At 41.0% G+C, this 18149-nt stretch overlaps 2 protein-coding genes and 1 pseudogene across 12 annotated transcripts in view; all 3 read right to left on the reverse strand.

The window, feature by feature from the left end:
- Positions 1-18149, reverse strand: part of LOC105222100 (electroneutral sodium bicarbonate exchanger 1) — a 762556-nt gene that overhangs the window by 402426 nt on the left and 341981 nt on the right. The gene's annotated exons all lie outside the window — the stretch shown is intronic.
- The window catches only part of LOC125780363 (zinc finger BED domain-containing protein 4-like), a 298323-nt gene that overhangs the window by 19850 nt on the left and 260324 nt on the right, over positions 1-18149 (reverse strand). The gene's annotated exons all lie outside the window — the stretch shown is intronic.
- LOC125775961 (small nucleolar RNA U3) lies at positions 9235-9364 on the reverse strand (annotated as a pseudogene).

Here is an 18149-nt window from a genome sequence, read left to right on the forward strand (position 1 = left end):
TCGACAACGCGCTGGAGTGCTCATTATGGTGCAGTAAAAGTATTGGCTGAAAATTTTGATGGGATAATATCTGCAATTGAGGAACTATGTGACCAAGACGTAAATTTAGAAACTAGAGGTGCTGCACAAAATCTTATCTCTGCTGTGTGCAATTTCTCATTTCTTTGTTTTCTTTTCTTTTGGAATGATGTGCTAAGGGAAGTGAACTATGCTCAGATTGCATTGCAAAGTAAAGGTTTATGTGTTGATGAAATAATCATAAAACTAGAAGCACTTCGTCTATTCATTGGAGAGAAACGGTTGCATCTAGCAGGAGAGGCAATAGATTTTGCTGTACAAAAATCGGAAGAATACAACATTTCGATGGAACGACGAATTCGTCGCAAGAAACGCATGCCCGGTGAGTTAGCCACCGATACTGGACTTACACTTAGAGCGGAACTTCAAAAGGACATGTTAGAATGTATTGACAGATTCAAGATTGAACTCGAAACACGAGTAAAGTCCATTAAAGACGTAGCTTCATTGTTTGAAGTTGTGCAGTCAAAGACCTTGCTTTTGGCAAACACTGAACAGTTAAAATTTGCTATATCAAAATTTACTAACCTTTACGATGAAGTATCAGAAACAGAACTACTTTTAGAAATACCAAGATTGAGAAGACATTTAAAAGCGGCTAATATCACTGTCTCTAATTGGGTGACGCTGGACTATTTGAAATTCATTGTGGAATGGGACTTTACAGCTTCTCTTCCGAATCTAACGGTTGCATTAAAGTTATTTATGACAATATGTCCATCAGTCGCTTCATGTGAAAGAAGTTTCAGCAAATTAAAAATAATTAAAAATTACTTGCGGTCTACAATGACTGAAACCAGATTAAACAATCTTGGTATTTTAACGATAGAACATGAAGCAACACAAAATATAAATTTTGAAGACGTGATTTCGGAGTTTGCAAGTGTCAAAGCTAGAAGGAAGAAATTTTAATTTTTTCACATAATATACTAATATAATATTTGTAATACTCGTGTTTTAATAAAATGTAAATGATTATTTTTTTACTTTAAAAGTTTTGATTGAGTTTTGGGGTGACACCTTCAAAATCCGCCCCGGGTGTCACCTATGCTAGCTACGCCACTGAGTACACCGGCAGAAGCTACACGTTCGAAGCAAGGTGCTACAAAGCAAAAAAGGGCAAAAGATATTTCTTACGCTAAATTCATTTCTGAGAGTGACAGCTTAATAAGATACTGCACTCGTTTTTCATCTTCACTGATCCAAGATAACTCTGAATCGGTGCTAGAAATCAAAAATCAAAATATTGACAATTTCTGGACACGTCTCCAATCTGCATATGACGCGATAGTAGAAACTGACGACTCAGATCTACCCGAAAATTTCAAATCCTCGGCTTACGCCAAATATGAAAATTGCCTTGACCAATATGAAGAGACAAAAGCCATGATCTCCGATCAATTGAAATTAATTAAAGCAATTGCACCTACTCCACATCCGAGAGTAGAGCTGCCACAATTTCAAAGCCAAGAGGCGAGTTCAGGCATTCACCTTAAAGTGCCAGCATGCGATACAGAAACATTTCACGGAGGTTATGAACAATGGCCGTCCTTCCGAGACATGTTTACGGCCGTGTACATAAACCATCCTAAATTATCTCAAGCGCAAAAATTTTATCACCTCAGATACAAAACCAAAGGTCAAGCAGGCGTAATAGTCAAACAGTTCGCATTAAATGACTACAATTTCAATTTGGCTTGGGAAGCTCTAAAAGAACGATACGAGAATGAAAGAATATTGGTCGACCAACAAGTCACCATATTAATGAACTTACCAAAAATTCAGAAAGAAACAAGTGAGGAGTTTATAAAACTTCAATCCACTGTTTCAAATTGTTTGTCGGTTCTATCGACACAGAATATTCCCACAGACAATTGGGACCCCATACTGGTAAACATATGCTCCGCGTCATTACCGGAAAAATCTTTGCTTCTGTGGGAGCAATCGCTCTCATCACGAAGAAAATGCCCAACGTGGCAACAGATGAAAGATTTCTTAACTACCCAATACGAAATTGCGGAAAGGGTAGATAAAAAGACGGTCAGAACAAAAAACGTTCAACACGACCTGAATCGAAGTTTCATTAGACCCCAAGCTAGTAACAACAACAGTTTAAACAGAAGCTTTTTTAAAAATCAATCGTTCACATATGAACAAAATAAATTAACGTCATGCGAACTGTGTAAAGGAGGGCACAAGCTAAAATCTTGCGAAAAGTTTAAAAAACTTAATATCAATGAAAGGAACAACGTTGTCAGATCGAAAAGACTCTGTACAAACTGTTTGTCCCACTCACACAATCTTAATAATTGCGAAAGCAAATTCAACTGCGTATATTGCCACAAAAGGCATCATTCTATGCTGCACTTAAATAACTTTCCCAACACACCTCAAAGTAGCGCTTTCTCAAAAAGAGCCACGGGTTTAGTTGCAACCGCAACTCCCGAAACACAAAATCCCGAATTTTGCCAAGAGACACCATGCTGCTCCAAGGCATTAAAAACTCAAACGCTGCACAGCGAGATCCAAAGTATGGTACTACTACCAACAGCAGTCGTCTCCATCGAACACCGAGGAGAACTATTTAAACTCAGGGCTTTAATAGACCAAGGATCACAAAGATCATTTATTGCGTCTAGGGCACAAAATAGGCTACAACTGCCTACAAAATTAGCCAATTTTGAAATTACGGGAATGGGCGGAAGAGTAGTTCAAAACTCCAATAAAATCTGCCCCATTACCCTAATTTCCCCCCAAGCGGATAAGCGCATTCAAGCAGATGCAATAGTCTTACCGCAACTCACGAACATGCTTCCAAGCTATCACATAAATAGCAAGCATTCGCAAAAGGTTACACACCTAAAGCTAGCAGATCCTAACTGCAACACCCCCGCTCAAATAGACCTTCTATTAGGCAGCGACCTTATATCACAAATTATAATAGAAGCTGTGGAAAAAATTTCGAAAACACTACTGGCGCAAAATACCATTTTCGGTTGGGTCCTAAGTGGACTAGTTTCGGAACCAGTCACAACAATGACAACTCAAGTTGAGGAAATCTCAAACGAGTACCTCAATTCACAATTGAGAAAATTTTGGGAGTTAGAAGAACTCCCCCCATTTCAAGTACAACACCAGAAGATCAGTATTGTGAAGACTTTTACAAAGCCACAACTACTAGATCAGATAATGGTCGGTATGTCGTACGACTACCTCGAAAACAACAATATCCAGACACCCTCGCCTTAGGTCACTCTCGAACCTCTGCAATACAGCAGTTTCTAAGTATGAAAAAAACCCTACTTAGAAAAGGTGAGCTTAAACAAGATTATGATGGTGTCTTAGAAGAATACCTCCATTTAGACCACATGGAGGAAGTAAGCTCATGCGAAAAAATCATAAAAGGCAAATATTACTCATTCTACTTGCCACATCATGCAGTAGTGAAGCCTGACAAGAAAACAACAAAAGTCAGAGTTGTCTTCAATGCCTCAAGAACTACTAGCTCGGGGAATTCCTTAAACGATATCCTGTTTGCGGGACCCACGCTCCAACCTGATTTAATGCTGCTTATTCTAAACTGGCGTATATTCAAATACGTATTCAACGGGGACGTCGAAAAAATTTATAGACAAATAGTCGTACATAAAGACAATCAAGATTTTCAGTGCATTATTTTCCGAAAATCCCCCAATAGTCCACTTCGCGACTTCAAGTTAAAAACAGTTACCTTTGGCGTAAACTGTGCCCCATATCTAGCCATCCGTACACTCCACGAACTGGCAGAAGACACAAAGTCAGAATTTCCTCTGGCAACAAAAATCTTAAAAACACAAACGTATGTAGACGATATTCTGTCTGGGAGCCACAGCCTCTCACAAGCATACGAGTCCTTATCACAAGTGACAAAGGCCCTCAACACCGCAGGGTTCCCCCTAAAAAAGATTACGGCAAATCACCCAAATATATTAAAAGCCACAACTACTAGACCACCAAACCACTACCACTACCAAAAGAAAACTTGTTGGATACTAATTTCCTCATATTCGAAGAGGAAAGTACCACAAAAACTCTAGGCATCTAATGGAATGCGGTATCGGACCAGTTTTCCTATACGACCGAGTCCATATCCGCATTATCCGCCGTTACAAAACGCCAAATTCTCTCCTCTGTGGCAAAACTTTTTGACCCCGCAGGATGGCTTTCGCCAATTATGATACAAGCGAAAATCCTGATCCAAGAATTATGGCTAGGCGGAACTGACTGGGACGAACAAGTGAAACCTCTTCGCTTAGAAAGATGGTCCCAGTTCGCTAATAATCTGACCGGCATTTCGCAGATACAAATTCCACGGTGGGTAAACTATTCCCCCGAATAAAAAGTGGAACTACACGGCTTCTGCGACGCTTCTGAAAAGGCATATTGTGCCACTATATATGTGCGCACACAAAGCGATATTGCAACTACAAGCCACCTACTAGTGGCAAAAGCAAAAGTTGCGCCTCTAAAAACCATAAGTCTACCACGACTTGAACTCTGTGGCGCTCTGCTACTAGCAAAGCTAGTTTCCATAGTGCAGACCCACTTAAACATGGCAAAATTCAAATTATATCTATGGTCTGATTCGCAAATACTTGACCTAGTAGGATCAGCCACTTGGCGACACGTTGCCAGTGCTGACAATCCAGCTGATCTAGGTACAAGAGGGTCCAAACCTCTGCACCTCGCCACCACCACCCTATGGTGGAATGGCCCCCGGTGGTTAACAGAATCTCCCGATTCCTGGCCACAATCGCCAATGCGCAACATAATTGCCCCCGAAAGTTGAAAAATCGACACCTACTACACAATATTGGATGATAATGACATCCTTGAACGATTTTCATCGTTCCCCCGAGCACTCAGAGTAGTCGCCTATATTCTCAAATTCACAGAGTGACTCAAACTTAAGGTAAAGGGAGCAACTTGCCCCCAATGCGATACATTGACGCACCAAGACTTACAAAAAGCAAAGGTCGCTCTTATCGCATCAACCCAAGCGCGCTACTTCAGCCGCGACCTGGGGTTGCTAAGAGAATCGAAGCCAATTGACAAAAAGAGCTCACTCTTAGTACTAAACCCATTTATAGACACGAAAGGTCTGCTTCGTGCAAACGGCCGGCTTGCTAATTCCAGCCTTACGTATAACGAACGCCACCCCATAATCATACTTGAGAAGTCTCCATTTGCCACATTATTCCTGAAATACATCCACATATTAATGCTACACGCCGAACATCGCCTCATGCAACATATGGTACGACAAGAGTATTACATCCCACGTCTGAAGCCCCAAATCAAGAAATGCATTTTCATGTGCAAGATCTGCACTATGCATAAGCAAAAAATGCGAACGCAGATTATGGCAGCGCTTCCACCTGAACGCTGCAATTTCGCTCTGCCCTTCACCACCACAGACGTCGATTTTGCTGGGCCTTTTCAAATAAAGGCGTCCATGCTAAGATCTCCCACTCTCATGAAGGGCTATGTGGCTGTCTTTGTATGTTTCACGACAAAGGCAGTCCACCTTGAGCTATGCACTAATCTGACGACAGAGGCTTTTCTCGCGGCATTTGCTCGCTTCGTCGCTCGACGTGGCTTCCCATCCAAAATCATGAGCGATTATGGCAAGACATTCATTGGAGCTCAACGAACCACAGAGAAACAGTTCGTGGATTTCTTTAAACAAGTATCACCTGACATCGTACGAAAGTACGCCCCCAAGGTATCAATTGGCAATTTATACCCCCAAGCGCTCCTCATATGGGTGGTTTGTGGGAATCAGCTGTAAAGAGCTTCAAATATGACTTCAAGAAGATAGCTGGCAGCTACAAATTTAATTATGAAGAATTCACTACATTATTAACTAAAGTCGAAGCCGTTCTAAACTCACGGCCCCTCACGGTTCTCTCGCAAGATCCCTCCGATTTAACAGCCCTAACTCCAGGGCATTTTCTAAAAGGAGCACCCATTCTGGCCACACCTGAGCCAGGCGTGGAGTCGCTATCCTTACTAAATAGATGGGAAAGAATTAAAATTCTCCATCATAATTTCAATTGCCGATGGAAAGAAGACTATATCAAGGACCTCCACAAGAGGTACCGATGGAAAAATACAGAAAATGCGCCAAAGATTGGAGATTGTGTCCTGATTCAGGACGAGTGTCTCCCCCCTACCGAATGGCGGCTCGGCCGCATAGAGAAGCTTTACCAAGGCTCCAACGGCCATATTCGCGTAGTCGATCTCCGTACTCAATCCGGGAAGTTAACAAGACCGCTCGTGAAACTATGCTTTTTACCGACAGCCGATAACATCGAAACGTAAACGAAAAAACCCTCGAATAAACCCGTTATAATAAATATTTTAAAATAACAAACAAAACCATCTAATGGTCAATCAACTTTACGCTCCACTTCTGCCACAACGTGGCAGCCATACCCATATCCACTTCATGCAACAAATTTACAATTAAAATAACACTCTTCCATACAGATAAACATGGATGCAGACATGCCACTCGCTCCGAAGTCAGCCCCTCGCTCGACTATCCACGTGCCACGCCAAGTGGCAGCTCCAGTTACGGCAGCCCCAGTTGCGGCTAGCCCAGTCGCAGCTCCCCGAACCACCACATCAACGAGTCCTCCGGGAAACAGAGCACTGCCGTCAACGCCCATATCAGCAGCAGAGCCGCAGCGCATCAGGTGCCCAATATGCCGTCGACCGCACCGGTTGATGCACTGTGCCATTTTTAAAGGTTTGCCACCACAGCAAAGGCTGCGCGTCGTCCAGGCACACGGCCACTGCCTCAATTGTCTGGCACCTACCCACACTACCCAGGAGTGCACCTCGGGAAACGTGTGCCAGATATGTATGTGGCCTCACCACACCATGCTGCACCGAACCACCAGACCCGACATCGGTCAACAATCTGGTAGCCACCACCGTGGTGCAGTACGACAACCGCCAATAAGCCGGAAGGAACGATCGCGTCGACAGCCAACCACATCATCCACTCGTATCCCGCGGCAACAGAATGGGACGTCGACACGACGCCAGCAACAAACGCCTCGTCCGCGCCGCACCTCAGGCCTAAGCAACGTTGTAGCCACGCTCCAGCAGTTGCAACGACTTCTACGCTGAAATATTCGCCTAGGGGGGCCGGGATGGCTAAATGAGCTTCAGTCTCCTGCCCCACACAACACATAACCAACACCGAACACCTAACCACAACAATAATCCCGCATTAAAATATACATACGTCACTAGCTTCTTTCACCACACTCATCTTTACACCACCTACAATCCACATCACACATAACGACATTATCACTACATTTTTCACCTCAACCAAAAGGGAGCAAAAGGGGCGGAGAAACAAGTTCGTCACTTCTTCCTTTTTTTTGCGAATTTGTGCGAATATCCAGTTCTTTTCAACGTTTACAAATTTGTGCGAATATCCAATTCTTTTTTTTAACTCTTATGTACATATCTTAAACTTCTAAACTCCAAGGTTGTGTTAAAGATATCGGAACACCTTCTTTTTTCAATAAAAACCGATTGTGAAATACTTGCGGAATTCTTGTGTTTTCTCCATAACCATATATCTTTTGTAATCCATCAACACGAGTTGAAAGCCCAGCAGTTATCGGTGAATTGACGATCGTTGATTCATCAGTAGTTACAAATGCTCCGGCAGAGATTGATGAAACAGCAGACGTTAAGTCTTTTTACGCGCTCTCTGATATTCCTCAGCTGTTTTCCTCTTCCTCGGTTGGCTGCCAGCTAACATTTCCAATTTCTCCTTTTCCCGCTCTGCTTTCTTTCGTGCTCGGTATTCACGATAATATTGTACTGTTTTCCCTCCTTTTAAAACACGGGCTACAATCTCAACAGAATTTATTTTTAATTTTTTGCTTACTAATAGAAATTAAATTTATCACAGCAATATTATGTATATGTACGAGTATATACATATTATGTATATGTACTTATATCGCTGTGATAAATTTATTTTCTATTAGTAAGAAAAAAAAATATTTATTAGTATAGTATACGATGTTAAAAAGCAAAAAATTAAAAAAAAAGGTGCGTGGAGTCCCTACGCGCGGATGAAGTTATACTTCTTAGTGATATTCAGAAATACATATCATTTTGTATGAAAGAAAACTAGAAAACTTAAATTCACATTTTATAAATTTATTATGCACATAAAATGAAGAATAAAGCATAGTCTAAATGAATGAATTTTGACTCAGAAAGTAGTTCCGTCTCTTCGTTGCGGAAGAGAATATGCAGCGTAATCATCTCTCTTTTGTTCTTCGCCAATTTGGCTGCCGGATTGACTTGTGAAGATCAATTTTTTGTTGGTGACATATTCATATGTGTACGCATATGTATGTTTGTATGCTTGTGATTTATTTTTTCGGCAATGTATGCAAATATATGTACATATAAGTATATATGAATGTATGAACATGCAAGTCAATGCGCACACATGCGTATACATACACTCATATGAGCATGTACAGACACACAAGATAGGATAGAAGATGTATGCCTTTTAACATCGTATACTATACAAATAAATATTTTTCTTACTAATAGAAATTAAAATAAAGAAAAATACTTATTTTTATAGTATACGATGTTAAAAGCAAAAAATTAAAAATTTATTCTGTCGGGATTCGAACCTAGGACCTGACCTTCCAAGCGCTTACCACCAACACCACCATTGACATTAGGTTGCGCTGACTTAAGTAGGATTTGCTTATGAATGCAAGAAACATACGATGGTTCTAATAATTTTGTTTAAGTATAGAAATATACATACTTTGTAGAACATTTGCTTTCGCAATAAATTTATCACAGCAATACATATGCATAATATGTATATACATATACATAACATTGCTGTGATGCCCTGAGAAGTATAGTCTTAATAAATTTATTTTTAATTTTTTGCTTACTAATAGAAATTAAATTTATCACAGCAATATTATGTATATGTTTATGTATATTGCTGTGATAAATTTCTTTTCTATTAGTAAGAAAAGAATATTTATTAGTATAGATTTCCAAAAGCACAGAAATGATTCTGTGAATTTATTCATTAAAATCGCCACTCAGAAGTTATTTTATCCCTTGTAAGCGAGCGATTTTCTTAAATCTCACGCTCCCAGATAAAACCATATACCTCGTCCTCGTGGGTCAATTTCAAAAACCACAGAAATGATTCTGTGTGATTCTGAAAGGCCAACGCAGAGTATTTCAACCAAAACATACGTAAAATAGTTGAGAATTCGCAGAAATGAAAGACAAACGAAAGAAAAAGAAGTATAACTTCAATAATGCACAAGCATACAAACATACATATGCGCACACATGTGAATATGTCACCAACCAAAAATTGAAACATTGTTCTACAAAAACAACAACAGCATAAGCATGGAACATTGTGTTGTGTTGTTGTGTCGGCCGAGCTGTGCCGAAAGAAATGAACAAACGATCGCCGATTGTCACCGCTTCGCTTACTGCTCGCACATCTTCGCAGACAAGGTTGCGTTACATTCATATGGATGGAGCGAGGTTGCGCAACTTTGCGTTACTTTTATATGGAAGGTTGCGCAACCAGAATCTATCGCAACCTTTTCCGGCGTCGTATAAGAAGTATAACTTCAAAAAAAAACAAAAAAAAGAGCTTATCTTTGTGTTTTCAAAACACTAAAAGCAACTAATATCCGAGCAATCACTTGCGAAAAATTTCCGGCAAACCCTTTCTGCTTAATAAAGCAGTAAGTGGGATTGTATATAATAAGTAAGCAAGGGAAAATCGCAAGTCCTACATAAAGTAAAAGGCAAAAACATAAACAAAATAAATATGACTACACATACATACATATATGCTTATTGACACACAATATATAAAGAAAATGAATACATACAATGCACGGACGGACAGACAAACATCCGGATTTCAACTCTACTCGTCACCCTGAACACTTTGGTATATATAACCCTATATCTGACTCTTTTAGTTTTAGGACTTACAAACAACCGTTATGTGAACAAAACTATAATACTCTCCTTAGAAACTTTGTTGCGAGAGTATAAAAAACATTACAGCATATTCTTTGCCCACATGCATTAGCACAAACAATTCGTGCATACTTATGTACCTACAAATCAGATTGATCTCTGATTGCCAGAAAACATCGATGCCGTACGTGAACTGATAATGCAAGACCGTCATGTAACATACCTTCAGATAGAGACATGCCTATGCATTTCTCCCACTAGCATACATTCGATATTGCATGAACACCTGGCCGTAAAAAAGGTTTGTTCTCGTTGGATACCACACAATTTGACAATCGCTCAAAAAAAGGCTCGTGTGGATTGGTGTAAAGAAATGCTGAAAAAATACGATCGCGGTATTTCAAAAGACGTTTATAAGATCGTCACAGGTGACGAATCTTGGATCCATGCATATGAGCCCGAAACAAAACAGCAATCGACCTCGTATGTAGGTTATAAAGAATGGCCGTCCTTCCGGGACATGTTTACAGTCGTTTACATCAATCATCCACAACTATCAGAAGCACAAAAATTGTATCATCTCCGATACAAAACGAAAGGTCAAGCAGGCATAATAGCAAAACAGTTCGCTCTTAATGACGATAATTTCAATTTGGCTTGGGAAGCTCTAAAAGCTAGATATGAGAATGAAAGAATACTGGTCGATAAGCAAGTAACGACACTATTAAACTTGCCTAAAATCAAGAAAGAAACAAGTGAAGAATTTGTAAGACTACAATCCAGTTTCTAATTGTTTGTCGATTCTGTCGACACAAAATATTCCCACAGACAGCTGGGACCCAATTCTGGTAAACATTTGCACCGCCGCATGACCAGAAAAGTCGTTACTTCTATTGGAGCAATCGCTCTCATCACGAAAAAAGTGCCCAACGTGGCAACAAATGAAAGATTTTCTCACCACCCAATATGAAATTACGGAAAGGTTAGAAGGAAAAATAATTAAAACTAAGAACAAACACAACCAAAATGGAAGCTTAAATAGGCCCCAAGCTAGTAACAAGAACAATTCAAACAAAAACTTTTACAAAACGCAATCGTTCACATCTGAACAGAAAAAACATACGTCACGCGAACTACATATGTAAAAGAAGGCATAAACTTACATATATCTTGCCAGAGGTTCAAAAACTTAAATATTAACGAAAGGGACAAATTTGTCAGGTCAAAAAGACTCTGTACAAACTGCTTGTCCCACTCACACAATATTAATAATTGTAAAAGCAAATTTAACTGTCACAAAAGACACAATTCTATGCTTCATTACAGCAGATATCACATCTCACCCCAAAGAAGCGCTTATACACAAAGAACCACGGGTTTAATTGCAAAAGCAAATTCTGAAAACCAAAGTTATAAAAATTGCCAAGAGACAACATGTTGCTCAAAGACACACAAAGCTCAAACGCTGCACAGCGAAACACAAAGTGAACTAGGTACAGAACTAGTCACCACCATACCAACTCAAGTTGAGTATGAAACAAACAAATACCTTAATTCACATTTAAGGAAATTTCAAAAGTTAAGGAATCTTCCCCCATAACAAACAAAACTCTAGAAGATCAGTATTGTGAAGACTTCTCAAAAGCAACAACTACTCGATAAAACAATGACCGGTACGTCGTACGACTACCACATAAGCCACCTTTTTCCAGCACTCCACAAATTAATATAAAACGCAAAGTCAAATTTACCTCTGAAAGTCCTTATATTAAAAACAAATATAACTTTTCGGCCCCGTAGGATTGCTTTCGCCAATAACATATATATACATATACATAAATATATTTAAGTAAACAAGCTAATTTCGAACGAGGTGTTTCTATGAGTGGTGCAAGCCAGAAAATGCAGTGATCGTTAGAGCAGAGGCACGCGAATAAATTCTTTGCAACAGAGACGTTTAATGTGATCAAGCAGGCCAAAAGAGGGATCCTGTTGGAGCTGGCGCGAGATCAAAGAGGAAACTGCAATGGATCCAAGGAAGAAATTTGTAAAGTTCTAGCCAACAAGGCAGAAATAAATGTTCTAATGCATGGGAAACTAATAGAAATTCGGGACTTAGATGATCTTACTACAAAGGATGATGTAGTGCAAGCAATTCGGTCGGAGCTAAAAGAACTCAATGTGGAGAAGAATTCTATTAAAAATATTAAAAAAGTGTATGCAGGAACACAAGCAGGAGTTTTTATATTCTATTCTCTTCCACAACAAAAGGAAACCATGAAAGAAAACAAAAACAATTTCGTAATTGATAGCCATCTAAACTCACCAAATGTAACTACAAAAGAAACAACAAAAAATTTTCCTAACCTAACGCTTACCCAAACAAAAACAAACCCAACCAAAATAAGCATACCGCTCATTACTAAAATATCCACAACACATTCTCCTAACATCCAAAATCTCTCTCTCTCTCTACAGACAATATCGATCCCGCTCCACCTACTTATTCAAAATATGTCTCTCCTCATATAATTACCACATCTGACCATGAACTTCAATAACTCTCATTATTCCTCCTCTCCTTTTTCTCAACCTTCTACTTCTTTACTGGCGTAGACACCGCCATTCGCTAAACTATGTCAATGTCGTCGTATATCTCGTACAGCTCATCGTTCCATCGAATGCGATATTCGCCGTGGCCACAGGACCATAAATCTTTTGCAGAACTTTTCTCTCGAAAGCTCGCAACGTCGACTCATCCGTTGTTGACATCGTCCAAACCTCTGCACCATATAGAAGGACGGAAATTATGAGCGACTTATAGAGTTTGGTTTTTGTTAGTCGAGAGAGGAGTTTGCTTCTCAATTGCGTACTCAGTCTGAAGTAGCACCTGTTGGCAAGAGTTATCCTGCGTTGGATTTCTAGGCTGACATTGTTGGTGCTGTTTACACTGGTTTCAGGATAGACGAAATTATCTACAACTTCAAAGTTATAACTGTCAACATTGACGCGATTGCCAAGTCGCGAGTGCGACGACTGCTTGTTTGATGATAGGAGATATTTCGTCTTGCCCTCGTTCACTGTCAGACCCGTTTGTTTTGCTTCCTTGTCCAGTCTGGAGAAAGCAGAACTAACGGCGCGGGTGCTGAGGCCATAAATGCAGCTCCTTGTCGTGCTGTCGAAAGCAGCTTTGAAATCGACGAAGAGGTGGTGTGTGTCGATTCTCCTTTCATGGGTCTTTTCCAAGATTTGGCGCAAGGTGAATATCTGGTCGGCTGTTGATTTCCCAGGTCTAAAGCCACACTGATAAGGTCCAATCAGTTTGTTGACGGTGGGCTTTAATCTTTCACACAATACGCTCGATAGAACCTTATATGCTATGTTGAGAAGGCTTATCACACGGTAGTTGGCACAGATTGTGGGGTCTCCTTTTTTATAGATTGGGCATAGCACACTTAAATTCCAATCGTTGGGCATGCTTCGTCTGACCATATTTTACAAAGAAGCTGATGCATGTCCCGTATCAGTTCTTCGCCGCCGTGTTTGAATAGCTCGGCCGGCAATCCGTCAACCCATGCTGCTTTGTTGTTCTTCAGGCGGGCTATTGCTCTTCGAACTTCTTCATGGTCGGGTAATGGAACATCTGCTCCATCGGCATCGATTGGGGAATCGGGTTCGCTTTCTCCTGGGTTTGTGCGTTTACTGCCATTCAGCAGGCTGGAGAAGTGTTCCCTCCATAATTTAAATATGCTCTGGGCATCGGTGACTAAATCACCTTGGGGGCTTCTACAAGAGTATGCTCCGGTCTTGAAACCTTTTGATGCAAATAGGCGGGTGCGAATCCTGTCTGCAACAAGATAGTGACCCGAGTCGATGTTGGGACCTCGGAGCGTAAGCGCGTCTAAAACACTGGAGACGTGTCTTCCGTCTATCACAACATGACCGATCTGGTTGATAGTTTTTCGATCCGGAGACCGGAGATCCGGATCCGGAGTAGCTTGATGAATCTTCTTATGCTGGAATCTAGTACTATAAATAACCATATTTCGGGCCCCAGTGAAGTCGATCAGCCTCAGCCCATTTGGGGATGTTTCCTCATGGAGGTTGAATTTACCGACCGTAGTGCCAACCATACCTTCTTTGCCCACCAAAGTCGCCAAGCACGATTTTGACATCGTGGCTTGGGCAGCTCTCATAAGTGCGTTCCAAGCGCTCATAAAAGGCATCTTTGGTCACATCGTCTTTCTCTTCCGTCGGGACGGGGGCGCAAATCAGCGATATGTTGAAGAACCTCGCTTTGATGTGGATTGTAGCTAGACGTTCATTCACCGCAGTGAATGATAGTACTTGGCGACGGAGTCTCTCTCCCACCACGAATCTCACACCAAACTTGCGCTCCTTTATATGGCCACTGTAGTAAATGCCACAAGGACCTACTCGTCTCTGTTCTTGTCCCGTCCATCGCATTTCTTGGACGGCGGTGATGTCAGCCTTTATTTTCACGAGGACATCAACCGGCTGGGCAGCGGCACCTTCCCAATTAAGGGACCGGATATTCCAGATGCATGCCCTCAAATCATAGTCCTTTATTCGTTTGCTTTGGTCGTCATCGAAAGGGGGGTCTTTCATTCGAGGCTGTTGTTGCTTTTTCATTTAGGGTGTTTTTTTTACGTGGCGGGTCCCAAACCCAGCGCACAACCCGGTGCAGGAGATGTTTCACCTTCTCACTTTAGCTCTCCTTCAAACGGATGTTCTTAGGCCACCCAGAGGATACTTGGTCAAAGACCGGAAGTCGTGAGAATCGTTTCTGGCTCATTCCCAAGGGAATGGCGATCAGAGAACTTTCCTCACTTTCGTGAACTTCTACACATGACTCCATCCTCCTCGTCTACTAGACGCAGGAAAAGATTGGCTGCTATAGATGCCTCGAATATGGCCGCGTAGCAGGCAAGTGCACAAATTCAGAAGACAGAAGCAAATGCTGCATGAAGTCTGGAGAAAAGGGACATTTTGCAAAAGCACATGTGAAGGAACCATTTTGTGTATCCTGCAAAATCAATGGAAAGCTGAATACAAACCATCAAATTGGCAGTAAAAGATACTCAGTTTACTTAGCAGCAAGCAGCAATAGGAAATGAAAGTCCTCTAAGTTAATTTATACCAGTGTGAATCAGCGCAGGAACTGCTAAAACAAACAGTGTATGAAAAGGATACAGATGTTGCAATAATTTGCGAGCAATACAAAAGTCTAGAGGCAGGAACATGGGTCTCGTATAGCACAGGTAAAGTGGCAATAAGTGGTCTGCGGCGATAAGGCGGTGCAAGAAAAAACACTGACTAGCCGATCGTTCTATGCCAGAGCAAAAGTTTGTGGTACCCACATCTATAGCTGCTTCTTGCCACCAAGTTTATCGTTAGAAGCGTACGAAAAAATTCTTGACGAACTTGTTAAAGATGCCCAAACAACAACTACGAATCTAATTGCAGGAGAGTTCAACGCCTGGGCCTTGGAATGGGAAAGCAGAAAAACAAATCAACGCTCAAAGCATTCTCGGTACTTGATGTGGTGCTGCTAAACACGGGAACCAAGAATACATTTGAAAAAAATGGATATGGTTCCATAATCGCTATTGCGTTGTAAGTACATCCTTAGCAGGAAAGACGAAGTGGCAAATATGTGATATATACACACATAGTGACCACCAAGCGATAATAATAGACACTTGCAATAGCAATAAATGCCAAAAGAGAACTTGGTGGCCAAAGAAAGCTCAAAGTAGAGGATGGAAAGACGAATCAATAGATAAAGACTTATTTAAAATAATGATGGACGAAAAATTAAGCAGTTCAAATAGTGCGAATAAACAAGCAAAATTTATGTTAGCAGAGCTTGCGATGCTGCTATGGTAAGGAAAAAATACAACCACCGCCGAAAGCCATTATATTGGTGGAATGGCAAAATTGCTGTTTTAAGAAGTGACTGCGACAAAATCCGGCGGAGATACCAAAGAAGTAGAGGAACTTTGGAATTTGAGTTTCTACGCGAAACGTTTAAATCAAGAGGGAAAGAACTTAGAGTAGCAATCAAGAAAAGCAGAGCTGCGTGCTTTAAAGAACTCTGCGATAAAGCGGAAGAAAATCCATGGGATGGAGCGTATAAAGCGGTAATGACAAAAAGGACAAATGCCGGCCTGCCCTATACGACTTAAGGAGATACTAGGGATTCTGTTTCCAAAGCAACAAACGCAAACAGTAGACCTAGATAACTTAGAGCCTCCAGTTTTTCTGCCGCTGGATGACAATGAAGTCATGACAGCTTCGGAACGTTTTGGTAACGCAAAAGCACTTGATTTGAATGGCATTCCAAATAGGGCTTTAAAAACTGCCAACAAATGGCTAACAACAGCGAAGCTTCAACTGGCAGGACAGAAAACTGAAGCAGTGCTCATATCTAGCAGGAAGGGGAAATCGTCACCTTGGATATTGACTGGCATAAAATGACGTCACAGTCATTCCTAAAATGCTTAGGCGTAATAATTGATACAAGGGTGAACTCGGGAAGGCTTGCGAAAAAGCGGCGCGAGTTCGCACGGCTTTAAGTCGAATAATGGCTAATACAGGTGGGCCAAGTCGGAGTCGATCGGCTATTATTGGCAAAAGTGACTCAGTCAATAGTCATGTATGCAGCACCAGTGTGGGGTAATGCGCTAAAGCAAAAAACGTATGCGAAACCGGTAAGGTTCTTATTTCGGTTAAGTGCACTTAGAGTTGCCAGCGCCTTCCACACGGTGTCTCACGAAGCTGCAGGAGTGATTTCGGGTACAATGCCACCTGAAATAATGGCTTGTGAGTTAAAGAGCGCGTGGCAGAAAGACAGCAGAGCCTAAAAGAATGGCAATCTATGTGGGACTCAGCGCCCAAATGACGATGGACGCACAGGTTGATTGAAAATGTGGAAACCTGGGTTAGCAGAAAGTATGGCGACGTTGATTTTTACTTGACGCAGCTATTAAGTGGTTATGGCTGTTTTAGGGAATACCTCCACAAATACGGCCATGATGAGGTAGAAATATGCTCATCTTGTGGTTATGGAAAAGAGAATGACGAAGATATATTTTTCCATTGCCCAAAATATGAAGAGGATAGGACGTTTTTAGAAACGGAAATTTCTGAAAGAATAATGCCAGATAACATAGTGCCACACATGTTGCGATCAAAGCAGGTGTGGAACTATGTTAAGCACTGGGCCGCTAAGGTTATTCAAGAGCAGCGAAGACTAGAGCGACTGCGATATATCGAGGCAAACAGCCAAAACCAGTTCGAAAATCCCTGAGACCTTATAGTCAATAGACTTAGCTTGCTCTGCGATGTAATACTTAATCGGTAGTTCCGCAGGGCAATTCAAAAAGGTATGTGTCGTTATTTAGATGTTTTTTTTAGTGGGTGTGTGGCACTTTAACACTACTGTTGTAAGGGCAACAGTGTCTTTTGATTATTTTTTTACATCTCGCCATAAAAAAAAAACCAAAAAAAACATGATCAATATGTCATTTATGTCGTCATGACCACTTTGAAAACGTTGAAACCACTCGCGCACTCTGCTACGGGTTAGGCAATCATCGCAATAAGCTTGTTTTTTTTTCAATTGAAATGTTTCGGTAAAAGTTTTACAAATTGTAAAACAAAATTTAATGTTGGCTGTTTGTTCGAAGCTGCTCATTTTCGCATCGATAGCACAAACATACTGACACTTAAAACGCAATAACTTCTCTTCCAATGATTTGAAATTCTCACTGGACAATTGATAAAGACAGCAGATTCTAACGAACCAGGTCGACATATAGATGGCGCCACCAGTGGGCGCTAGATTCAGAAAGTCCTGTTTACTTTGGAACGCACCTTGTAGATATAGGGCTATGTATATACATGTAAGTGATTGACTGTCTGTCTGTCTGTCCGTCGTTGCAAGCTGTAACTTCAGTAAAAATCGCGAGCTC

The sequence above is a fragment of the Bactrocera dorsalis genome, chromosome 1, assembly GCF_023373825.1.
Source record: "Bactrocera dorsalis isolate Fly_Bdor chromosome 1, ASM2337382v1, whole genome shotgun sequence".
NCBI lineage: Eukaryota > Metazoa > Arthropoda > Insecta > Diptera > Tephritidae > Bactrocera > Bactrocera dorsalis.